The sequence below is a fragment of the Acipenser ruthenus genome, chromosome 13, assembly GCF_902713425.1.
Source record: "Acipenser ruthenus chromosome 13, fAciRut3.2 maternal haplotype, whole genome shotgun sequence".
NCBI classification, from domain to species: Eukaryota; Metazoa; Chordata; class Actinopteri; order Acipenseriformes; family Acipenseridae; genus Acipenser; species Acipenser ruthenus.
In genome coordinates, this window is record NC_081201.1 from 14,001,746 (window position 1) to 14,027,479 (window position 25,734).

The 25,734-nt window shown below is 38.5% G+C and overlaps 1 long non-coding RNA gene, 4 other non-coding genes and 2 pseudogenes across 5 annotated transcripts; 3 read left to right on the plus strand and 4 right to left on the minus strand.

The window, feature by feature from the left end:
• Positions 1 to 5,056: 5,056 nt before the first annotated feature.
• LOC131740150 (uncharacterized) lies at positions 5,057 to 8,907 on the plus strand. Its single transcript, XR_009330781.1, has 3 exons — positions 5,057 to 5,082; positions 7,957 to 8,152; positions 8,782 to 8,907. It is a non-coding gene; the product is annotated as an uncharacterized LOC131740150 (long non-coding RNA).
• Positions 8,908 to 19,978: 11,071 nt separating this feature from the next.
• On the plus strand, positions 19,979 to 20,063 carry trnal-uaa (transfer RNA leucine (anticodon UAA)). Its single transcript has one exon. It is a non-coding gene; the product is annotated as a tRNA-Leu (tRNA).
• A 1,014-nt stretch (positions 20,064 to 21,077) lies between these two features.
• Positions 21,078 to 22,355, minus strand: LOC117418359 (putative nuclease HARBI1; annotated as a pseudogene).
• A 270-nt stretch (positions 22,356 to 22,625) lies between these two features.
• On the minus strand, positions 22,626 to 22,698 carry trnaa-agc (transfer RNA alanine (anticodon AGC)). The gene has a single exon. It is a non-coding gene; the product is annotated as a tRNA-Ala (tRNA).
• Positions 22,699 to 23,665: 967 nt separating this feature from the next.
• On the plus strand, positions 23,666 to 23,737 carry trnaa-ugc (transfer RNA alanine (anticodon UGC)). The gene has a single exon. It is a non-coding gene; the product is annotated as a tRNA-Ala (tRNA).
• Positions 23,738 to 24,514: 777 nt separating this feature from the next.
• trnas-gcu (transfer RNA serine (anticodon GCU)) lies at positions 24,515 to 24,596 on the minus strand. The gene has a single exon. It is a non-coding gene; the product is annotated as a tRNA-Ser (tRNA).
• Positions 24,597 to 24,957: 361 nt separating this feature from the next.
• Positions 24,958 to 25,134, minus strand: LOC117971235 (U2 spliceosomal RNA; annotated as a pseudogene).
• Positions 25,135 to 25,734: the final 600 nt, after the last annotated feature.

Here is a 25,734-nt window from a genome sequence, read left to right on the forward strand (position 1 = left end):
TTCTTTTTTGATGATGAGTCATCAGCACTTTTACGTTTCTTAGACATGTTGTTTTATTCATAAAATAGTAATGTTCTGACTGCAGGAAAAACGAGCTGCTAGCTTAAACTGATTGAGCGCGGGTCATTGACGTGCACAATTTTTTTTCGGGGAATTACTGCTTTTACGTTTCTCTGCCATTATTATTATTTTTTAGATTGGCCTTGGCATTGCAAGCATATGATTTTTAATAACATTTTAAAATGTATTAATTTTACAATTAAATTATAGTGGAACATTTTATGCATGTTTGACCTCAAGCAAATGAGATCACGCGCCCCCCCTGTGAACTCTGGCGCCCCCCTAAGGGGGGCGCGGGCCCCAGGTTGGGAACCACTGGTCTAGATCATTTTGAATGACCTTTGCTGCTTCAACAGTGTTTGCCACTCCTCCTATTTTTGTGTTGTGTGCAAATTTAACAAGTTTGCTTACTATACCAGAATCTAAATTATTAATGAAGATGAGGAATAGCAGAGGACCGAGTACTGATCCCTGTGGTACACCACTGGTTACCTCGCTCCATTTTGAGGTTTCTCCTCTAATCAGTACTTTCTGTTTTCTAACTGTTAACCACTCCCTAATCCATGTGCATGCATTTCCTTGAATACCTACTGCGTTCAGTTTGAGAATGAATCTTTTATGCGGGACTTTGTCAAAAGCTTTCTGGAAATCTAAATAAGCCATGTTGTATGCTTTGCAATTATCCATTGTCGATGTTGCATCCTCAAAATAATCAAGCAGGTTAGTTAGACATGATCTCCCTTTCCTAAAACCATGCTGACTGTCTCCCAGGATATTGTTACCATATAGGTAATTTTCCATTTTAGATCATCTTGTAGTTTCTATAAGTTTATATATAATAGAAGTCAGGCTTATTGGTCTGTAGTTACCTGGTTCGGTTTTGTCTCCCTTTCCAGGGGATTTGTTTATTTTAAGAGCTCCTAGTCCCTTTAACACTTCTGCCTCTGTTATGCTAAAGTTATTTAAAATTGGAAAGGAACAGGTTGACATGTGGGGCATGTTGTCCGTGTCCTCCTTTGTAAAAATCTGTGAAAAGTAATCATTTAATATATTTGCTATTTTTTTTTCTTTGTCTATGATTTTGCCACTTGTGTCTCTTAGACATTTAACCTCCTCTTTGAATGTTCTCTTGCTGTTATAATATTGGAAAAACATTTTGGAATTGGTTTTAGCCCCCTTAGCAATATTGATTTCTATCTCTCTTTTGGCCTTTCTAACTTCCTTTTTGACTTGTGTTTGCAGATGTGTTTGAGTTGTGTTTGTAAAAACCTGTGAAAAGTAATCATTTAATATATTTGCTATTTATTTTTCTTCATCTATGATTTTGCCACTTTCTAACATCCTTTTTGACTTGTGTTTGCAGTTCTAAGTCCTCTTTCTGTGTACTTTGTTTTTGGTCCCTTTTAAACGCTCTGTAAAGTGCCTTTTTTCGTGGAATATTTTTTTTTAATTGATCTATTAAACCATTTTGGCCATTTTGTTTTAGATTTAGATTTGTCTACTTTTGGGATATAATTGTTTTGTGCCTCTAGTACTACATTTTAAAAAAAACAGCCATCCTTTTTCTGTGGATGTTTTCTCTATTTTACTCCAATCTACTTCTGTTAGTCTCCATTTCATACCTTCATAGTTTGCTTTTCTAAAATTGTAAACCTTAGCTTTAGTCATTACTTTTGGGGTTTTAAAAAATATTTCAAATGAGACCATGTTGTGGTCTGAGTTTGCCAATGGCTCTCTGACCTCTGTTTTAGTTATTCTGTCTTCATTATTTGCAAAGACTAAGTCAAGGCATGCCTCCCCTCTAGTCGGTGCCTTGACAAATTGCGTTAGGAAGCAGTCATTTGTCATTTCCACCATTTCAATTTCGTCCGTCGTGCCCCCCCATCGGGTTTTCCCTTTTTATACAGGGGAAGTTGAAATCCCCCATTAGTATGGCTTCTCCTTTTCTACACGCATTTCGAATGTCATTGTACAACAGATTATTTTGCTCAGCATCTGAATTTGGCGGTCTATAGCATGCTCCTATTATTATGCCCTTTGAATTTGTGTCCATTATTCTGACCCATATTGATTCTGCATTGTTTTCTTTGTCCTGATTTAACACCTGGGCTTCAAGGCTATTTCTTATGTATAGCGCTACCCCTCCGCCTCTTCTGTCCTGCCTGTCTTTCCTATACAGTGTGTACCCACTAATATTATATTCGTCTCCATCACTCTCAGACAACCAAGTTTCTGTAACACCTATCACGTCGTAGTTACTTGTTAGTGCAGTAGCTTCAAGTTGTAACATTTTGTTTCTGAGACTTCTAGCATTAAGGTAAATACATTTAATAGTGGTCTTACCTGAGTTGTTGCCCTTGTTTTGATGTAGTCTCCCTTCTGTTTTTTTGTTTTCTCCCCCCTTCCTTTCTACTTTAAATGCTTCTGTACCGCCTGAAGGATCTTTTCTCCGAGTAGATTGGTTCCCTTTCTGTTTAAGTGCAGTCCGTCCCACCTGTATAGATAGTCCTTGTTGTAGAAAGTGCTCCAATGTTCAAGAAAGGTGAAGCCTTCCTGTGTGCATCACGATTTCAGCCATGCATTTTGATTTTGTATTTCCAGCTGTCCATATGGTCCTTTGCAAGGCGCGGGCAGTATCCCAGAAAATACCACAGTTTTGGTCTTGTCTTTTAATTTCCTTCCTAGCTCTCTGAATTTGTTTTGCAGGGATCTTGGCCTGTCTCTTCCAATGTTGTTTGTACCAATGTGGACTACTACTACCGGGTCATCTCCTGTTCGTTCTAGGAGCCTGTCCACATTCTCAGTGATGTGCTTGACAGAGGCTCCTGGAAGGCAGCACACTGTTGTAGTAAGAGGGTCCAAACTGCAAACTGAACTTGCTGTGTTTCTCAATATGGAGTCCCCATCAATCATGACCTCCCTTCTTTTTGCTGCCTGGCCAGCACTGTTTATAGGGTCCTGGATGTTGTTCCTTTCATTCTCTTGATGTTGGTTTTGGTCATCTAAAAGTTGAAGTGGCTCAAATTTGTTGGATGTCTGGATTTCTGGTGGTTGTGTTTGACAAAGTTTCTTTTTTTCCCTGCTTCTGCCCATCTGAACCCAGCTGTTTCGACTCTCTTCCAACTCCCTGGTGGCTTTCAGTCTGCTAGGGGTGCAGACTTCCATGAATTGTGGGTGTGTCAGCTCCTCAAGCTCCTGTTGCTGTCTCATTTCCTCCAGCTCCTTTTCTAGCAGGCTTAATTGCTGAAGCAAGTCCTGGATCGTGCGGCACTTTACACAAACTTGGTTGTGTAAGACCATTTTTTTTTTAGTTTAGTGTAGCTTCTGCAGCTGTCAACCTGTTTTCAACTATGTTGTACTTGTCCACTTGTACTTCTCCCACGATGTCTAGACCAGATTGAACATTTTCCATCCATTTAGTAAAGAAAGAGCATCCATTGGAGAATGCGGGTATCAATCCCACTACTTCTCGCATGCTAATCGAGCGCTCTACCATTTGAGCTAATTCCCCACATTTGACAAAGTATGACACATGGCTGCCCAGAGCTAGGCGAAAATGATTCTCTTATTTTCATTTAATGTTTCAGACAGTTGTTGCCGTAGGTTTCGTTCTTTCTTTTTGTCCTCATTACCAGTAAAAAACTTTTGTTCTCAAGTAAGACCAGATTGAACATTTTCCAACCATTAGGTAAAGAAAGAGCATCCATTGGAAAATGCGGGTATGGATGCCGCTATTTCTCGCATGCTAAGCGAGTGCTCTACCATTTGAGCTAATTCCCCACACTTGACAATGAATGACACGTGGCTGCCCAGAGCTAGGCGAAAATGATTCTCTTATTTTTATTTAATGATGTTTCAGACAGTGCTTGCCGTAGGTTTCATTCTTTCTTTTTGTCCTCATTACCAGTAAAAAACTTTTGTTCTCAAGGAAGACCAGGGCCCTGTTTCAGAAAGCAGGTTTAACAAACTCTGAGTTTAAACCTGAACTCTGGGTTGACTAACTGAGTTGTCAAACTCAGAGTTTTCGGTTTCAGAACAGGTGATAACAATGAGTTCAATCAACTCTGAGTTAAGTTAACCCTGAGTAAAGCGCGTGCATGAGGAGATAAAAAGCCCTCATCAAAAGAACGCAGATAACCTGATTCGTCATGGCAACAGGAGAATAAAGGGCTCGAACCTTCTAATTCTCCCCAGAGAAGATAGAAATATTAATGAATGCGTATGCAGAATAAGAGTATATATTTAAGAAAAAAAGCAATACCGTAGCAGCAGCAAAATAATGTGAGCTGGCGTGGCAGGAAATTGCTGACCGAGTCAATGTGTGAGTATTAATTGAACAAAAAGAAAAGTTTTATCTCGAGTGTTCCACTTATTCAACATTTATTTTTATATATATATATATATATATATATATATATATATATATATATATATATATATATATATATATATATATATATATAATGTGTGTGTGTGTGTGTGTGTGTGCGCGTGTTTAATATTTATGCAGGTGCAACCCAACCGGCACAAAACGTACTTGGCAGCAACTGAAGATGAAATATAGAAATATACTTCAAACAGGTAAGGTATAACTTCATTACAAGCAATTGTTATGTTGTTTAGCCTACCCTACCTAATTAAACCGCATTCAGTGGCTACATTCAACATGTGATATATTTAAGTAGTTAGTGAAATTTTCTAAGCAAAAAAAAAAGTAAATTTTTCAGCCATCCCAACACTGCTAGTATTTAATATTGTCTATTTGAAAGTAACACCTAAATGCCTTTATACATACAAGTCTCCAAATTTGTGCTTACTGGACATGTTCAAATTTGACCTCCATAGCCAATAGAAAAAAGGCTGAGGGCCAAAAAACAGGTGGGAGTCCACCACCACCACCACTCACAGAGGCTGAAGAGATGGCCGTCAGTCAAAACAGTGGGCGACCTATTGCTGAAGGCATCTCTGGAGGAAGCTCATCTGACCCAACCACCCGCCAGGACACAAGGGCCTACATAAGAGGTTAGTTATTCAAATTAATGATATATGTACATTCATCCTTTTGCCAGTGTTAGCTCAGTGACGCCCACCCATCCATTTTAGACACAACTTGGCACACTGATTTTCTTGTAGTGGTACAATTCTTTGCAATTGACTGCTGTTACTCCTTCAGACATCATAATCTATTTTAAGGTGACTCGAGAGTTATATATTTGAAAAATTGTGATGTGGCCTGTACACTGTTGTAAAAACAAAATTCAAATTAGGTGGGGCACTTTTCTGGGTAAAGTTAGAATTTAACTGTCTAATCTTCTTCATCTTCTACCAGTTACTGATGGTGTAATCTGTCTGGTGGAGCCTTCAATAGTAATATTACTATAGCTTATGTCAAAAGTCTAATTTATGACCCTTTTGACCTTTTTTTGACCTTATAGGTATGAAATCATGAATATATAATGAGGGGGCGTTGATTTATGAATTTATGAATATATAATGAGGGGGCGGATATGCTTATTGAATATATGCTTATATATGCCTATAAACTTATTGCACGTCTTTTATAAGATATGTACAAAAATCAGTGTTTAATTGTGTTATTTATGTAATCAGGGGATAGTGGGTAAGTTTTATAAATGCTTATGTTAACTTATGCTTGGTGCAGACAACATTAAAGTCTTAGTATTGCTTGGTGCAGACAACATTAAAGTCTTTTTTTTTTTTTTACATAAGCCACTTGAAAAAAGGAGAAAGTTTAAAAGAGGGTATTAAAAGAAAAAAGAAAAAAAAAGAACACAACTACTTAGCCATTTTAAAAGCATTTAAACATTACACACACACACACACACACACAGAAATCAGAGTACGAGGTGCAGTGATTTTACATTTTGGTATGTTTTGCGTATACATATTTTTTTACTAGGCACTGTTAAAAGCAAAAGATATTTACACATACAGAATCCAATAGATGAAACAGGAGAAAGTTTAAAACAGCGTATCACAAAATAAACCAGATATTAAATTAAATATTTATAAAAAAAAGAACAAAACAAAACAAAATCTACCAAAGTACAATTTCTGAAAAAGCTCTCTCTCTCTCTCTCTTACCGTTTTCAAAAAAAACTCCCCAGGACAACCGCTTAAGTACAGTCTGAATTCTCTCCCTCGCAGACAACTACAGCCAACTGCACTCATCAAACTTTAGCAGAAGAATGACTGCAAACTCGCTCTGTGACTTAAATAGGGGTCGGTTCCTTTGGCTTCGAACATGTGCGCAACTTCCTATAGGTACACTTACATGCACGCGCACATGAGCACAGGCACTGAGACACCCCCACACACAGACACCCACACAGACACATAACCACCCGCTATGAACAGACAGGCGTCTCGATGTATTAAAAACCACTGATACCTATTTGTTAGAGGAAGGCACCCTGCAGAGAAGGCTTTTGAAATGTGTGAATCTTGATGCCTTAAGGTTTGGGTCTCAGCATGGTAGACACTCCTAGGGCTATTTCAAATGAATATACAGATTTTGTATATATTAAGGAGCTTGCATACTTTTGTTAAGATTAAAACCTGGAATCAATTCTATAAATAAAAACTGTTTAAGCGTGTTTGGTTGTTTGTGTTTGTTTGTTTGTTTGCTTGTTTTTTTTTTTTAAAAAGATAAAATGAGAGCATTTTTATCCTGACGCAAATAAAATTAAAAATGCTCAAATGAAAGACGTATTAAAAATATATTGCATGAACATTTTATGCCTGTAATACCGCGTAAAGAAAATAGATTTAACTAAGCCTCCGTTTAACTATAAACAAACAAACAGGTATAAGTATATGCTATTGCAAAGTTTGGTTATTCGCACCGTACCAATAAAACTTGTGGAATTGAATATAACTGTAGAAAAACAAAATGTTATGATTCTGTAGGAAACAAATGAAGGAAAATTAAACACAGATGTAAATGAATAAAACAAACATGTTTTAGGGAATAAGGGCTACGGTTTTGTAGCATATTTAGCGTGTCTGAAAAACCGAAAATCATTTGTGAGGTGAGAATCGTGGCACCGCTTAGTCTAGTTCTTTAACATATCCGACTTAGGGTGGCGGGATGGCTGATTATGTTGGAAAGCACAATGTTATTTCAACGTGAATATATATTGATCACAGCGATGCCGTTTAGTCTGGTAGGGGCGACAAGCCTAGTGAATGATATTTCAAACTGGATTTAGTTTTGGGGCATAACGATTAGAAAATAAAATAAGAGAAAAATCTGTGTTATATTGCAAATAAAATAAGAGAAAATAATTAAGTGTTTTATCACCGCCAGTTTTTGAATAGCCTCCGATCAGGATAATCTCCAGTAGCTTTGAATAGGCTCATACACGGTTAAACTATTCTACCGATGCTGCAAATCATGAATACGTTTTTACTGTTTTTAGATTTTAAAACTATGTGAACATAGTACATCGTTATGTTTTTAAAACGGCGAATGTTGACCCGCTCCAGTTGTAATGCTCCTTTACGTGTATCTAAAATGAATCGTGTTATAAAACAGATTGTATAAATTCGTTTACAAAACGAATGAGAATATTTTTTTGCTTGTAATACTGAGTAAAGAAAAATAGAAATAACTAAACTATATAAACTATAAAAACAAAACATACAAGTATATCTATATGCTTCGCCAATTCTTGTTTATTAACGGCATATCAATAAAAACCGTGATTTAAGCATAATAAAACATAATTTAAGCATAATATCGAGAATATGGCGGTTGGTTTTGGGTAAGGGATTTAGAGTCCCTGAAAAACAAAAATCGTGGGTTAGATGAGAGGAGATTTGAGGCGCCGCCTAGTCTGGGTACCGCTCAGGTGTCGTGTTTATCTCCCCCAGGATAGGTTTTCCTGATCCGGCCCCCTGTGGTTACAAATGCATTTACCGCGGATCTTTGAGAGTATAAAGCCCACTGCACAGTGCTATGCATACACTTCTGGAAAAGGACGATTCCTCTCAAGAACCATATCCCGTAAAGACCCACTTCAACTATAAATGGACGGAGAATCAACCCGCAACAATGAAGTTCTAAATGGTAGGTCCTATGTTTAATGTTTAAATGCTGTTTTAACTCTGTGTGAAAAACAATGTTATGAAATTGTATGGATTATAAATGCCGCTTTGTCTGTAAAATGTTAAAGATGTAACGTAAAAAATGTTTGAAACGCGTTTATAACTCAACGTGTAAGTCTCGATGTTTTTGTTTGTTTGTTTTTTGTTTGTTTGTTTGTTTGTTTGTTTGTTTGTTTTGTTTTTATATTGGCAGTAAAATGTTAAAGATGTAACGTAAAAAATGTTTGAAACGCGTTTATAACTCAACGCGTTAGTCGCGATGTTTTGAATTGTTTATTCCTGTTTAGAAATGCATGTGGTGGTAATGTAGGCCGCCATTGCTTTTTGGATAATGGGGTTTTTAGATAATGAATGAAGACCTACGCGCGGTTTGGCTGGGTTGTCTTAATAGGTAGCCTGTTTACAGTATACCCTTTTTAAAAATGGGTTTTATTTTAAAAGAGTTAAGATGATGCATGTAAGTCAGATATATGAACACTACTATAAATACACACTTTAACATGATGAATTTTAGGCCTGTATTTTATTTTATGTTGTTATTATTATTTATTTATTTATTTATTTAAAATGATATATTTTCACATTTTATAGATATCCAGGAGCTTATAGAAGAACATTTAATTTCACACCAGGAGGAAGTAATTGAACAGCCTCCTACGATCGTTCCCCTCTCACCTACGTTGGTACTGCTGTCCCCCACATGGTTTTTGGAGAATCAAAATGGTGAGTTTTTTTCATTCGCTAAACCAAAATAGCGCGAGGGGTGTTTTTTTTTTTTTTTTTTTTTTTGCAGACGTATAAATATCTCCTTTAAATTGCAGATACGATCCCTGGACACTGCATATCCCTAGAGTTACCAAGCGCTCTAGTCGTACCTGAGGACTTTTTAAATAACTTCTCAGTGACAGCCGACACGCCTAACAGTGAGTAAAATAGTAGTCATATTTATGTCTGTTTATGTTTATTAATAACAAATACAGAAATGTAATTATGATATATATATATATATATATATATATATATATATATATATATATATTGATTGAATGATATTACAAGTTACAGACATTGTTTTTATTTTATTATGATTTCATTTTAAAAACATAGCTGATTCATTCTGTTTTTTAGAAGCTGACTACCTTGAAGATTCTGAACAATTGGAACAATACTTCATGACATCTTTCAGCAACCTAGCGTCAGACTCTGAATTGTCTAAAAATATGAACCGTATTGTTTTATAGATTAATAAAATATGTTTGATCGTTTTTTTTTTCATAATTAACATTAATTATTTTTAGGTTAATAAAACATTCATATTCAACCATTTATATTATTTTATAAGATCCTGAAAAACCCGAAAGGAAAGACGTTGCCAGTACTTCAGAGGGCCTAGTTATACATGCAAAGACCCCCTTAGATCCTCCCAATAAACATCAAAAATCTGAAAAAAGACCTCTCAAAAGTAAGTAAGTATTTAAAATGAAGGTGTTTTTTTTTTTTTTTTTTAAAGTATGTTAAATATTTCATCAAACATCTGTTAATGTATTCTGTTCTGATTGTATATTTTGTCATATTTTCATTTAGAACGGCCCACTAGACGTACACTTCTTGTGGAAAGTGAATCTTCCGAGGACGAAACATCCTTCAGCAGAGACCCAGAGTCTAAAAGGCTGCGTAAAATTTCCGGAAGGTTTCTTACTTCGCTACAATCAAGAGCCACCCCTACGCTCTCCAAAGTACCACAAAGGCTAAAACCTACGCTCCCCTCAACTTCAACTACTACTAGGTATCACAGCGTTGAGCTATTGAAACATGTAAAGTTGACTATAGATCAGATCATTTACAGACACCCAGCTATAAGGGCCCTAGTTTCCGACCCAGAAGTGGCTCAGAATATACAAACATTAATTACCCTATTAAAAACGCTGGGTTTCTTAAAACAGTAGCAGGTGGTTCTGTGGTTAATTCTATAATCGTCCCCCAAAATACCTTAAATTCTGATCCCTCAACAAGTTCCCATACACATAGTATGTCTACACCCCACAATGTCAGACCACACACTGTTCACCCCCAAACAAAATTTAGCCTGTTTTGAGAATTTTGACTATCTAGACACACTATTAAATGATTTAAATTATAACGCGTATATTTTACCGTCAATCAGGGCGCTGATTGATGAAATTTCTACAGATATTCCCCCAATAAATGACAACTCCACTAATATAGACAACAATAACTCCCAGGGCCCTGGGTTTATTAATGATGCTAAATTGACTCTGATCAATTTTGACTCTTTGGATAAGCTTTTGCATGAAATGTCTAGAGAAAATCATGGTACTATAGAGAGTGTAGATGATATGGAAAAACAAATAGGGGGAGGCTTAAACGATGGGGCTTACCATGATGATTCTTTTAGCATAAAAGTCCCTGGGGGTGGTGCATTACATGATGATCAAGTGGCAGGTCCTTCTGGTTTACAGGCCCCCCATAGGGATAACGACGGTGCTAGAATTGGTGGGGAAGGTGTACAGCGTAGACATCGACCTATGTTTAACAATTTCGAATTGAAGCATCCTCTTAACTTTACACATCTGTATGATCTGGATTCCTACGCTGAAGTTTTTACTGTGCTGCATGAAACGTTAGAGAATATGTTGAGTGAGGTTTCTAGAACGTTAAGACCAGCAGACATTGTGCAACTTGAATTACAAGCAGGATCCTTAGATATACCAGTGTATGTAAAAATGACTGGAGACAATTTAAGTCTAGACGATTTTCTCAGCCAGATTGAAGCTCTCCTTCAAAAGTCATAGTGAAATTTTGGCTGATGACTCTTTGATGTTGATTGTCCAGGTTATTACGTGTCCGGAAGGAGGGGGTCTTAGGAGAGGTTTGCAGACCTTAATGAAAAGTGAGCTTATTAGAAAAAAAGCCAAGCATCTGATTATATGTTACAACAGAGACAATCAATTATGTTTTGCCTACAGCGTTCTGAGCTTGTTATTTCCAGAATTCAGGGGTGCCTATGATACGTGTATGGCTGAGGCTTTAAAACTTCAACAGAGTGTGGGATTAAGTGAACATCAAATGGTTTCGTTTGCAGACATAGATAAATTTGAACAGGCCTTAGATGTTAAAATTGTGGTATGGTACAGATGTCCTCAAAAGGATGTGTTCCTGAATCGCCAAACAGATACTCGAGCAAAAAACAAAACTGTATTTCTGTTTCTTCATGAGAATCATTTCTATGGTATTGTTAACTTGAAAGGTTTTCTGGGTGCTTCCTATCTGTGTAATTACTGTTACACCGCCTACAGTAATCGATCAGGCCATCGGTGTGAGGGACACTGTAATGTGTGTTTTTCACCAGCCTGTAACAGTGAGTACTGTGTAAAGGTAAAATGTAACGATTGAATCGTTATTGTCGATCACAGCTCTGTTATGACGAGCATAAGATTCTCCGAGATAAAGCCAACAGTGAAAAACAGGTTTCTATGTGTGACATTTTAAAACTTTGTACAAGGTGCTATTCTCTCTATAAATGTGACCCGACAAAGCCACAGACTCATAAATGTCTTAGTCCTTACTGTAAGCAATGTAAAGCAGTGTTGCTACCTCACACTGATCATAAATGCTTCATTCAAATGCTTAAACCTAAGGAACCCACAGACAAATATGTGTTTTATGATTTTGAATGTCGGCAGGAAGCTGGCATGCACATTCCTAATTATTTCTATTGCATGCACATGGATGGTGAATCATGGTTTTGGGAGGGCGAGGAATGTGTGAAAAAGTTTTTTGAAAGGTATCGCAGACCTTGTTATGCCGGCTATACTTTCTTGGCACCAATGCAAAGTCTTATCACAGTTATTTACTGATGAATTATTTAGTAACCAACGGTATTAACCCACATATCATAGCTCAGGGTAGCAAGTTGATGTGTTTTACAGACGAGGCTTTTAAGATGCGTTACATTGATTCCTTTAACTTTTTGCCCATGAAGTTAAGTGCCCTGCCTGCAGCTATGGGATTTGATGCCAAAAAAGGATATTTTCCTCATTTTTTCAATACAGCTGAAAACCAGAATTACGTAGGCCCCTATCCTGAACTACGGGGTTCAGCAAATGATGTCTAAAGATCGTGATGCCTTTTACAAATGGTATGATTCGATTAAGAATGGTGTTTTTAATTTCAGAGACGAAATGGCGTTCTACTGCAAAAATGATGTTGAAATTTTGAAAGAGGCATGTATCAAATTCCGTACCGAGGTTTATGCAATAGGGCAGATTGACCCCTTCCAATGTACCACCATTGCTTCACTGTGCATGGCTATGTATAGAAGTAAATTCATGCCTCAAGACACAATAGTGATCATTCCTCCCGACAATTACAGTGAGCAGCAAAAAAGCTTTTCAAATGCCTCGATACAATGGTTAATGTATGTAGCAGAAACTGAAAATGTTTTCATTCAACATGCTTTAAACTACGGAGAGCTTAAAATGGACGGTTATGCTGTGATTAATGGTAAGCGTACGGCTTTTGAATCTGCAGGGTGTTTTTTTCATGGTTGTCCCTTGTGCTATGATTCGGCCGATGTAAACCCCTTAAGCAAAGTATCGTGTGGTACGATGTGTCATCACTTTGATGAAAAGATTGAAACATTGCAAAAGGTTTACGGATTGGAAGTCAGAGTTATTTGGGAACATGAATGGAACACACTGAAAAAACAGCCTAAAGTTCACGATTTTCTGGTTCGTTCTGATTTTCCAGAACGTATAAATCCTTGTGAGGCTCTGTTTGGGGGTCGTACAAATGCCATTACATTACATCATGTGTACTGCCAGCCCGCATCTGTGGTAAATTAATGTTTACCCTCTGCCGCTCATGCGCGGAAACACTAATCCAGACTGGGGTATGTAATCATACCTCTGGAGAAAGAGCCTTGACAGGGACATGGTGCAGTGTAGAGGTAGTCAAAGCTCTTGAGAAAGGTTACAAAGTGTCTAAAATACATGAAGTTTGGCATTTTCCTCAGAAATCTGACACTCTCTTTACAGGTTACATTAATAGTCATCTCAAGGGGAAACAGGAAAGTTCAGGTTACCCTGCTCATTGTACCGATGAGGAGCGTAAAGAGCGTTATATTGCTGAATATTTTCAGAAAGAGGGGGTTCAATTAGATCCTCAAAACATTAATGTTAATCCAGCTAAAAGACAAATCTCCAAACTATGCCTCAATAGTTTGTGGGGAAAACTAGCCAGCTCTCTACAAGCTCGGTAAAGGATCCTGACCAGTTTTTCCATTATCTCTTTTCAAAAAGATATCAGGTTTCGCATTTTTGTTTTGTAAGTGATACGGTGGCTCAGCATCAGTGGCGTTAAGCTTCTGATACCTATACTCCCACAGGTAATGTAAACGTATTCATAGCGGCATTTACAACCGCTTACGCCCGGCTAGAGCTCTATAACCTCTTGGATCGTCTGCAGGGTCGCTGTCTGTATCATGATACGGACTCTGTAATCTTTGTCAGCAGGCCCCAGACTTGGCGTCCAGAACTAGGTGATTATCTTGGTGATTTAACTAGCGAGTTGAAGCCGGGGGAATACATTACAGAGTTTGTGTCAGGGGGCCCTAAAACATATGGATACGTCACAAACAGCGGAAAAACATGTCTCAAAGTAAAGGGGATTACCCTAAACTATGAGAATTCCAAATGAATTAACCTCGCTTCATTAAAATACCTTGTACAAAACTTTGTGAATCATGATAGAAACACCCCCTCGGAGCATATCATGATTCGTGGCTCCCAGATTCACCGTAATAAAAAATAATTTCAATTGGAAAACAAACCACTCCAGAAAACCTTTCAAATAGTCTACAATAAGCGAGTCTTGCGATCTGATTTTATATCTCTTCCTTATGGATACTGAAGATGGTTTTGATATTAGACTATCCGTACCTTTTGCAGCTATAATATCGGGCCCCTCCAATTCAGGCAAAAGTTATTTTGTGAAGCAGCTTTTAGAAAACTCTCAACAGATCTTTTCCCAAACCCCTGAGAATATCATATGGTGTTGTAGCTGTTGGCAGCCCTTATACAATGAATTGGCACTTAAATTTAAAAATATCAAATTTATTGAAGGCATACCAGATTCATTAACCGATGATAATTTAATGCCTCCTAACAAAATCAATTTAATCATTATAGATGACTTGATGGAAGCAGCTATCGAAAATGATGAAATACAGAAAGCTTTTACAAAATACGTTCATCATAGGAATTTATGCGTGCTGTATTTGGTTCAAAATTTGTTTTTTGACGGAGAAATGAGTCGTACCATAAACTTGAATGCCAATTACATTATTCTGTTTAAAAACCCTCGAGATAAACTTCAAATCAACACACTAGCCCGTCAGATGTACCCCGGTAACTCCAAGTTTTTCTTAGAAGCGTTTGAAGATGCAACAAAAAAACCTTATGGTTATCTTTTAATAGACTTGAAGGCACTAACCCCCGAAGCATACCGTCTGAGAACTGGTTTATTTACTCCTGATTGGCCAGTTGCATGTCGGCTAGAATAAAACGTAACCTCCATCTCTTAAAGAGCATAGTTCAGAGCTCTGCTCATCAGAGAAGAGCAATTTTACGAAACGCTTCAGACGATTTTATCAAATCTATTGTGGAAATTGCCTTAATGGGTCACATCCCTCGAGTCAGTTGAACACTCTCAAAAAGCAGCGGCGGGTTATAAAGAGCCTATGCAATAAGAACCATTCAATTAAAAAGAAGAAAAAAACTGTGAATCAGAGTGGTGGTTTTATTGGCGCTTTAATAAGGATTGCATTGCCTTTTTTATCAGGACTCTTAACGCCTCAAAGTTAATTTGTAAAAAATGACTCACTCCCAGAAAATGTTTCTGATACCACAACATCAACTCGATAGACTTCGACAGCCTGAGCCCCAGCACCCCGAGCCTATTAAAAAAGCAGTTGAAAGCCGACTTGACTCTGAAATGAAAAGCATTTTACTTAGAACCGACATCAGTGACCATGAGAAAGTTAAGCTATACACCAACTCCTTACAGAGATATCTAACCTTGCTTAAACAGAGTGAAAAAGAGTTTAATACCCTGACATTAATTACACCCCCCTCTGAGGAAACCGGCAGCAGAATCTGAATCTAAGTTAGTGACTGCTGTTATGAGTAGCGTTCCCTCCAGATCTAAGAAAAATGCTAATTTTATTTTAAATGCTATGTCTCAGAATGCTTTGGTTACCTCATGGAATGATCAAGGGGAATTCATTCTTAGGGGCAAGAACATTAGAGGGTCACATATGGTTGATTTAATCAGGGCTGCAACGGGGCATACCCATATCCCTGAACATAGGTTACCTGTAGGATGGGCCGAATTCATCAAAGGTTTGTCTGTAATAAATGTCCCCTATTCTACAGTACCTAATTCTCAAACACGACAACTCATAGAAGCTTATAAAAAACGACCCTTAGAGACCCATATGCATAAGAAGCAGAAAAAAAGGCAGCAGTTATGGGAAACTTATTAAGATGTTACTGTTTTTATTGAGTTTACATATCTTTACATTTTGTTGTATATTCATGCAAATGCTGTGTAAACATTGTCTGATACATTTTGTTGTATATTCATGCAAATGTTATATAAACAATGTCTGATATATATGTCTTTACAGCAATAAAAATATTTATTCACCATCTACATTGTCATAAGTTTTTTTGAAGATTAACTTTCATAACATTTTTTAAAATCATGATGAGTCTTGACACACTGCACGCATGAAAATATATTTATACAGTTCTGTTTTTTAGGGTTAGACATACAACGTATAAATTGGGACACCATCAGATCATTTTTGTTTAAATCAGAGCTGTAGAGCGCCATAACCTCAGGGTAAGTAAGTCCTTTGGCTCGATGATAAAATAAAATCTAATTTTTCAATTAGGTGTAAAAAAGAGGCTTTACAGGTCGGAAATGCAACTTCACTACAACCTTCCCAAAACGGAATGGCACTAACTTGTTTTGATCCGTCTTAATTTGTATAGTTAACGTGTCAAAGTTGGTCTTGCTGAGGGGTACATAATGAGGTCTGTCGTAAGTTACCGTGATTATATCGTTGTTTTTGCCTTTAATAGGGACATACCTTAGAAGAGGCACGTAACTATCTCCAACGGCTTGATGTGTAATGATATCAGTATAGACATACAGGGTATAAAATCCCGCTCTGATATCGGCTGGGTAGAGGGTCCTCAAATGAGCACTATACACTTTAGCCTCAATAGGGCCCAATAGTTCAATAGTTTCACCCTTTATAGTCACGAAACCCCAACATTTGTCCGAGATGTTCTTTGGCATAAATCATATATGGCGTAGTACTTTTTATATAAATTCGTCTTTCTATAGGTTTATAGACTCATTTCAAATCATTTTTATATTGTTCATCGGGAGTTTTGTCACCTTTCTGATCTAGTCCTTTTCCGAGCATGGCATCGTTCATAGCCATTATTACATCCTGAAGGGTCTCATAATATCCTTTTGGTATAGTATAATCACGTTTTACCGCATTTTCTATATCATAAGTAATAAAAGTGCTGTCTTTAAGGCTTATATTATCCCAGGTATGGGGATATTGAATCTCTGCTAAGCAAACTTCCCATTTTCCCGGTAGATTCAGTGTTTTAACCAATTTGATAGTAAAATTGGATATAGCGTTTTTAGGGAAAACATCCTGTGAAGCGTTACTAGGCAGAGTTACATAAAAAGAGTCTTGAGACATCTTGAATAATGTTTTAAGTGTAATTAAATACACTCCGTACTTGTTAACTCTTTAGATCCACCACCTGATGCCCCGCGACCCAATTTTTCAGGCCACCTGGCCCATTTTATGAGATAAGACTTTTTGCCATTTTCCTTTTTCTCAGCAACTATCTTCTCTATCCTAAACAACCTATCAGTCTTGACATTTATTTTCTGCAATTCTGGTTCATAAAAGGTGCCCATTATAGGCTCTCCATCATAATCACATAGTTTATACACAGGTGGAAATCTTGGTATACATTCTGTTATAGTAAAAATCACTGCTGTAAACGTCTGTTCATAGCCTTTTATAAAGGGAGCTCTTAACTTTGAAATTCTTACGCTGTCACCAACGGCAAACTTAAACTTTATATGTTTAGGGCTTTTCTTCTTAGAGTATAAAGTTTTAAACACTTTAAATGAATTATCTTCATTAACTTCTGAAGGTTTCATTTGAATACTACGGTGGAAGGAGTTGTTATAAGCCTGTACCATTTCTTGTAGTTTATCCATATACTTGTGAGTGTTAAAAGCGGTGAAATATTTCCACATTTTTGTTTTCAGAGTCCTGTTGTATCTCTCAACAATAGATGCTTTTAGTTCATTCCCCGTGGTAAAGTGTAGAATATTATGTTTTTTAGCATGTGCTGAAATGCTTTGTTTAGAAATTCTGCCCCTTTATCAGTTTGTAGTTTTTTAGGTTTCCTACCAGCGCTGATGATCTTCTTGAACGCCTCTGTCATCGTCTTAGATGACTTATTTTTCAAAGGTAATACCCATGCATATTTGGATAAGATATCTATACATGTTAACATGTACTTATAACCTCCATTTTCTTTTGACAAGCTAGACATATCCACTAAATCAGCTTGCCATTGTGTATCGATATTAGATACAAATACAGTGTTTCTTTTAAAGTTTATTTTAGAGGGCTTATGCAACGTATATGAGTCTTGCTCTGATAAAAAGTCAGTTAAGACCCTCTCAGAGACTTTAGGCCCCTCAGACCTCAGAGCTCTTTGAAGAGTCTGTAAACCCCCTAAACCTCCAGGATTTGAGGGATCGTAGTATATTTTTTTCATACGCTGATGTGTCATCTTTAACCAAAATAACACAACTGCGACAAAAATGACTTTCAAAAAGTTTTTATTCAAAGTTTATCATAACACCTCAGAGACATGTGTGAAGTTCAAAAGTTTTATTCACAGTTTATCAAGAAGATTAGGACATTTTAGAAGAGCTATAAAGTTTTTACACAAACATTCATGATTAGTCACTAAATAATCCACGACATTTTGCACAACTATCGATATATCTTCATCTCTTAAAAACCTAGCCATGTTATAAAAACATACATCTGTCACATAAGCATACAAAACAATGATATGTGTACATTTGCAATCTTCTATTTCATCAAACATTTTAGGTAATATATTCATTAAAAATGCATTTAAGGGTTTACAGTGTTTTACATGTGTATTTACCAACTCTGACCATTCTTGAGCATCAATATCTTTACGGATTAAATCAGTTACACTTTTTAAATTGTTGAACATTTTTACATTTACGGGGATCAGGTTTTGAAAGAGTCTCTTGCAAGCCACTTTCTCAGCTATTAACTCAAACAGCAGCCCCTCCATGGTTTTCCTCAGTTTTGCTGGAGTCTGGACGTTCCCCATTTTCAAAGTCACAGGCCCCGTAATATGCTAATGGAGCGCGAGGGTTTGTAAAACTGCGATGGTAGAAAGCTTTGGTTATTTTGTTAACAATGTCTCGGGTCTTGTCATCCAGGGTTTCTTGTAGATGAATCAGTTTACGTCTAATGCTGTGTTCTGGTCTTAGCTCTGTTAAAATATCTTCCACCAGTTTCTGAAGTTTTGTCAAAGATGGATGAAAATTGAAACAAGCTAGAGCTTTAGCCACCAGAAGCTTCAGCCACGGGACGTGTATTTTTTCTAGTATTTCTTCAAAATGTTGATCAAAATAATTGGGGGCCACTTCAAAAAGGCAGCTGTGTCTCAGCTGGCTCGGGTGGTCAATTTCGCAACCACTGCAATTTTTCACCATATCACGGTCAATGATCAATTCCAATAGAGAAGCCACAAGACCCATAGAGATCTTTAATACTTTTTCAAAAGAGATGCCTAAGCCCCCGTCAACGTCGTCAGACTCTGCAGGGTTGAGGAGCGGGACATTTTCAAAGTCTTTTATAAGCTGGGTCATTTCTTCACTGGTCCAATCCATCTCAAGATCGCAAGGTTCAAGAATGGCATTTTCAGAGAAGTATCTAAAGTTTGCAGAAGCCATGGTGTCAGACTCCTTCAATCAAAAGGAGCCCCTTTAGTATGCTCCACAAGATTAGGTTTCGGCCTATGAGGGTGTTGACGCCTCAGGCACCGTGGGGGATCCTTTGAGATGACCTATCAGAGATCTTGAATGGGTGGTCCTTGAGGCGCCGCCCCTAGGGGCGTTTTCAGAGATGCCCTAAAACATCTGCCCCTCTCTCTCATTGATGTTTGTTTTCAGTTCAGTCCACAGAGGAGGTTGTACAGTACACAGAGGATCCTTGGGACGGATGCTTGAAGGCCCCTTGCTTGGACTCTCTCTTGAAACTTTTTTACAAGCCGTGGTTTCTTTTGCCTCTGTGGAAGGGCTAATGTGCATTTTTTTAAAGGCTTTTATAAGTTCAGACATTTGCCGATCCTCAAGATCCACTTTCTCTGAGCAGCAACTAACAACGGTATGAGACATCTTGTGTAACACTCTAATAAACTGCCCAAATATTTTCCTCCTTTTTATGAGGTCTGAAAAACATGCCCAGACTTGCCCCTTTAAAAAACAAAAAACCATCGTAGTCTCCATCTGTTCAACCTTTTGCTCAAACACCATACCACCTTTATTCTCTGAATCCCCCGGTAAGCTTAATATTTATTTTTTATTTATTAATGGTTTAAGAAAAACTGTTGTGGCCGAGTGGTTAAGGCGATGGACTTAAGATCCATTTGATTCAATTGTCAGCGTGGGTTCGAATCCTACCAACAGTAATTATTTTATTTTCAAACTCTTTTACATTTATAAATATTTAATGTTTATAAGCACTTGTTAAATACAAAGGGTCTGTTTTATATATATATATATATATATCAATACCAATATTCCATACGCCTATATAAAATCCCAGCCCCCTCATTATATATTCATAAAAGCATAAATCCACGCCCCTCATTATATATTCATAAATTCATACCTATAAGGTCAAAAGGGTCATAAATTAGACTTTTGACATAAGCTATAGTAATATTACTACTGCCTTCTGCCATAACAGACCTCCATGCAGTTGTAAGTACTCTTAATACTCCACAGATGTTTCATAATGGGTTAAAGTAGAACACAAAAATTGGTAATTTTCATTACAGGAGGATTATGATGAAGACACCTTGTCAGCTGCCACAGAGAGGGAAGATACAGAGAGACCTATTGAGGTTCACACCTTAAAAGTAACATCTAACAGTTGATGATAGTGTTGTACCAAAAATAAAACTTGCACATTCTTTTTCTCTAAGAGCGAAAAAGATGCTGGAAATTACAGTGAGGAAGAGAGTCCATCCACCTCCACAGCACAACTTACCTCAGTAAGATGTTGTTCAGCATTGACCCATGACTTACAATGAAACTAAGTAGACCTGGCACTGTGAAATTCAATGCCATTGTTTTGTGTTCCTATAGCTCCCTGTGAAACAGCTGTACAAGGTGTACTTAAATAAACAAATTGAAAAATGTAATTTAGAAATGGACCACATAAGGCTGCAGATGTGAAAGGCAAAACTAGAAATACAACTGCTGGAACATCAGTTAAAGGTGAGTGAGGTGCCCACAGATGATGATGTTACTTGTTTGAACAACATAAAAAATATTAACTACTGTACTGCATTTGTACTTGCAGGAAATAAAGAAGACTTCATAAAAAGAAAGGCATATTGTCTTTATTTGACACTGGGGAGGTGATGGGTCAGTCAGAAATGATGGTAGCATATTGTGTCTCTGACTGCTCTTCCATCTCATGCGTCAGCAGGGTGGTCAGGATCATTATCAGGATCGTTCACTGGTTGAGTAGGACATTGTTCTCCTCTAATTGTGGCAATGTTGTGGAGAATCACACATGCCACAATAATGTCACATGCCCTTTCTGGGGTGACCCTGAGCCTACGAAGGCACTGGAACTGGGCCTTGAGCATCCCAATGGTCATCTCTACCCTGGCTCGTGTCCTGCAGTGAGCCAAGTTATAACGTTGCTGCGGGCCAGGCTCAGGATCAGAGTAAGGGGTCAGCAAATAGGGCTGGCAGGGGTACCCTCTGTCACCGAGCAGGTAACCATCGAACTCTCCTATGATAATACGAGGATACAGTTTAAATTTTCAGTTGCAATAGGAGGAAACAAAATATTGATTATAATAGGATGTAGCTATATATATATATATATATATATATATATATATATAAACTCACCACAGGCAAATCTAGCACTCAGTGTACACTCACGAAACATTTGCGAGTCATGCACAGACCCAGGCCACTTTGCTTCCACGTTGCTGATGATGTGGGCTGCATCACATATGATCTTCACAGTGCAGAACAGTAATTAGCTGCAGTAGCTGTATTGTGAAGTATCTTTCATTTGGAATGCTAAAGGCTACTATTTACGCCTACCTGCACATTAATGCTGTGGAAAGACTTCCTATTCACATAATCTCCTTCATTTACTGAAGGAGCTATGATAGGAATATGAGTGCCATCTATGCAACCAATCACACCTGGAAACCCTAAAATATATCAAATGAACTGATTAGTGCTTCAAGTCTCAAAGCTTCATACTAAATAAATTAATTATTGCTTAGACTGATACCTGCAATTTTGTGGAATTCTTCTTTGATGAGTCTTGTAGGTCTGTAACTTGGGAACACCACAAAAGTGTACAGTAAAACGTTTCAGTGCTAGAGTCACATTTCTGACAGCCCGACAGACGGTTGCCTTGGAAATATGCTCAGCGTCACCGATGTTATATAGAAAACTCCCGTTGGCAAAAAAACGAAGTGCAACACAAATAATTTGTTCCGAACTGAGAGCATGTCCACGATGTGTCATATGAACGATATGAGGGCTGAGAATATTGTTCAGATGAATGATCGATTGAGCAGAAAAACGGTAATGTAAACAGATGATCATCAGGGAATGATAAAACATCCAAGCGGGGTCTGATCACCCTCTCCCGACGGAGATTTCTGCGGAGTATTTGTGCTTCAATATCAACTGGCTCTTCAAGAAAAGGACACGCCATGTCTGACTCCTCCTTCAGTCTGCAGACTTCAGCTAAAGAGGAGAAACTCAGGGTTAGTTGAAGAAAACCTGCTAGCGAGCAGGTTAGCTTCACGGAGTATGTTGCCATAGTAACTGACTCAGAGTTCAGCTGAACTGGCTTTGTGAAACCAAAAACCCAGAGTTTCCTTCAACTCTGTGTCAACTAACTCTGAGTTTTCACTAAACCCGCTTTCTGAAACAGGGCCCAGATTGAACATTTTCCAACCATTTAGTAAAGAAAGAGCATCCATTGGAGAATGCGGGTATCGATCCCGCTACTTCTCGCATGCTAAGCGAGCGCTCTACCATTTGAGCTAATTCCCCACACTTGACAAAGTGTGACACGTGGCTGCCCAGAGCTAGGCGAAAATGATTCTCTTATTTTTATTGATGTTTCAGACTAGTTGCCAAAGGCTTCGTTCTTTCTTTTTGTCCTCATTACCAGTAAAAAAACTTTTGTTCTCAAGTAAGACCAGATTGAAAATTTACAACCATTTAATAGAGAAAGAGCATCCATTGAAGAATGCGGGTATCGATCCCACTACTTCTTGCATGCTGAGTGAGCGCTCTATCATTTGAGCTAATTCCCCACACCTGACAATGTCTGACACGTGGCTGCCCAGAGCTAGGCGAAAATGATTCTCTCATTTTTATTGATGTTTCAGACAGTTGTTGCCGTAGGTTTCGTTCGTTCTTTTTGTCCTCATTACCACTAAAACCAGGTGGGGAAAAAAATGTATTGTCCTTCGAGCCAGAATTGAACCAACGACCTAAGGATGCCAATGTGTTATACTACAGTCCTCCGCTCTACCAGCTCAGTTATCGAAGGAAGTTTTGGAGGGTGGTTCTTTGAGAACAATACACAATTCAGCATAAGGCTAGCAAGCTCAGCTGATTGCAGCAGTCAATAGCTGCCACCACTACTGTTCTTGTTGGTGAGTGCGCATTAACAGTGCTTCCAGAACACAGGGGCCAGTGGCACAATGGATAGTCTTACTACACATCACCAGGTTGTAGGTTCGATTCCTGCCTGGCTCGCGACATTTGTTGTATGCGTGTTTTCCCTCGGCTTTGGCAATTTGAAGGGCAGGGTTGATAAATGGCGACCCACAGGTGTCTCTGCCTCCTTAGCGCAGTAGGTAGCACGTCAGTCTCATAATCTGAATTTTGAATGACCTTTGCTGCTGATGTAGATTAGGAATAGCAGAGGACCTAATGCTGACCTGAAACGAGCAGTTGTCTCAGAAATGAACGGGGTCAATTTCATCAAACTGGTGGGCAACTATCAATTGGGGGTGTAGCTCAGTGGTAGAGTGCATGCTTTGCATGTATGAGGGCCCGGGTGCAATCCCTGGCATCTCTAAGCCCTTTTTTCTTCCCCCTTCACTAAAATCATATTTTGTGATCAGAAGCAAACTCACACACCTCCTTTCAGGCATTTTCAAATATTCATTCACTCATTCATTCATTCATTCAATCTATCTGTCTTTTGACTTGTAAATATATACATAAATATAGGTATGTCTGCGTGTGCGGATATTATTTTATTGCTATTTTCTATCAATCTCACACTTGATGAACATTGTCGTTGAAGCAAAACCTATTGGAATAAGCTGACTGAGAAAAAGGAAGTGCTCCAGGTGAGCCTTAAACTCACAACCTCAGCATTGCTCTGTAGACATATTTCTATATAATTACCACACACTAACCGATTGCGCCACTGGAGCCGGCTGACAAACTTTGGAAATCCCTCTAAATGGAAGGCAGATCTTGGGACTGTGCAACAAAGCCCTTCACTACAGCAAGCCAGGAAGCAAATCACAGGAAGTGGCAGGGGGCTGTGGCATTGTTGGTTAAAATGCCTGCCTGTTAAACAGGAGATCCTGTGTTCAAATCCCAGCAGCACCTCAATGTTCTTGATTTGTTCATTAAAAACAACCACAAAAGAAAATTATTTGAATTTTAAAGTGTAAACGAAGGAGAAAATCTTGCGAGACTGCTGGAACTCAGCCACAACCTTTCAGTCACGCCACACAGCTCAGCACGGTCCAACGTGCTATCTGTAGTGCCACAGAGCTAAACGCAGGTCAAAGCTGCACGGAAGGAGAGTCGAGGCCACAGAGGAAAAAGTGCCAAAAGCCGACAAGGAGGGGATTCGAACCCACATGTGCAAAGCACAATGGATTAGCAGTCCATCGCCTTAACCACTCGGCCACCTTGTCTACCTGCCTGCATGGCAAATTAAAACGAAAACGAAAAACAAAACGGGGAACACTTCCAAAATTGCTGTTTGGTCCCAGGAAAAAAGGCGCTTTACTGCTGCCGCCTTGAAAGCAAGGGCTCCTTGCCCCACTAAACAGCTCCGTTTCTGCTTTACCGCTGCACGCATCCACCTCCTCCCCCCACGAGCGCAAGGCCTTCTGGGTACACTGGCCTGCTGCGTGCGCAGAGCAAGCTGTCCATCAGTTAGGCAGGCCTGCCTACCTGCCTGCCTTATTTGGGGGGAAAAAAAGAACAAAAAGAGCGGGAAAAAATAAAACCCAGAAAAAGGGAGAGGGAAAGGCTGGCTCTCTCTTTTGACCTTTCTTGTGCACTGTTCCCGGAGGTACTGCAATACTGGGTCGATGCGTGGAGTGGACGGAGCAAGCCCCGGTTCCATCTCCCGCTTCCAAAAATCAATTTAATATAGACGGTCCCCCTATGGGGGACGTATCAGATATTAAACTGATAAGAACAGATTGCTTTTTGCAAAAATGTTTTATTCATCACCAATATTTACATTACAATAAATAATAAAACAAATACAATACATACACAAAAAACTACAACAAACCAAAGAAACAATACATTTACATATATGCAAATCATTACATTTTCCTGCCAAAATTCAAATTCCACCAATCACTATAAAACACATTTCAGTTATATTCCTTTCCCCCAACTCCAATTTGTTTAAACAGAGAAAATCCCCACATTTCTTGTAAACAGGCTTTTTTCCGGAGCCTGCACCCCTTTTTTTCTCCACACCTTCCTTTGTCACTGGCACACTGGAGTTCTTCCTCACTGATTCCCCCTTGATCCGCTGCTGCTGTCGCTGCTGGAGCCACATTTGCAGTACTGTTAGCTTTACCTCCATCCTCTTCAGCGGTCTCCTGTTCTTCTCCAGCATGGCTCTCTCCACCAGCAGCTCTCTGCGGACACTTAGAATACAAATGATTACTTCCTCCACACAGATTTATGCTTTATGTCCCATCTGCTTACATTTTCGATAAACCTCCGGCTGACCAGCATAATACAGGTATCCTCTATTCACTCCAATGAAAAAGGAGGAAGGCAGATGTCTCACACCCTCAAACCCCT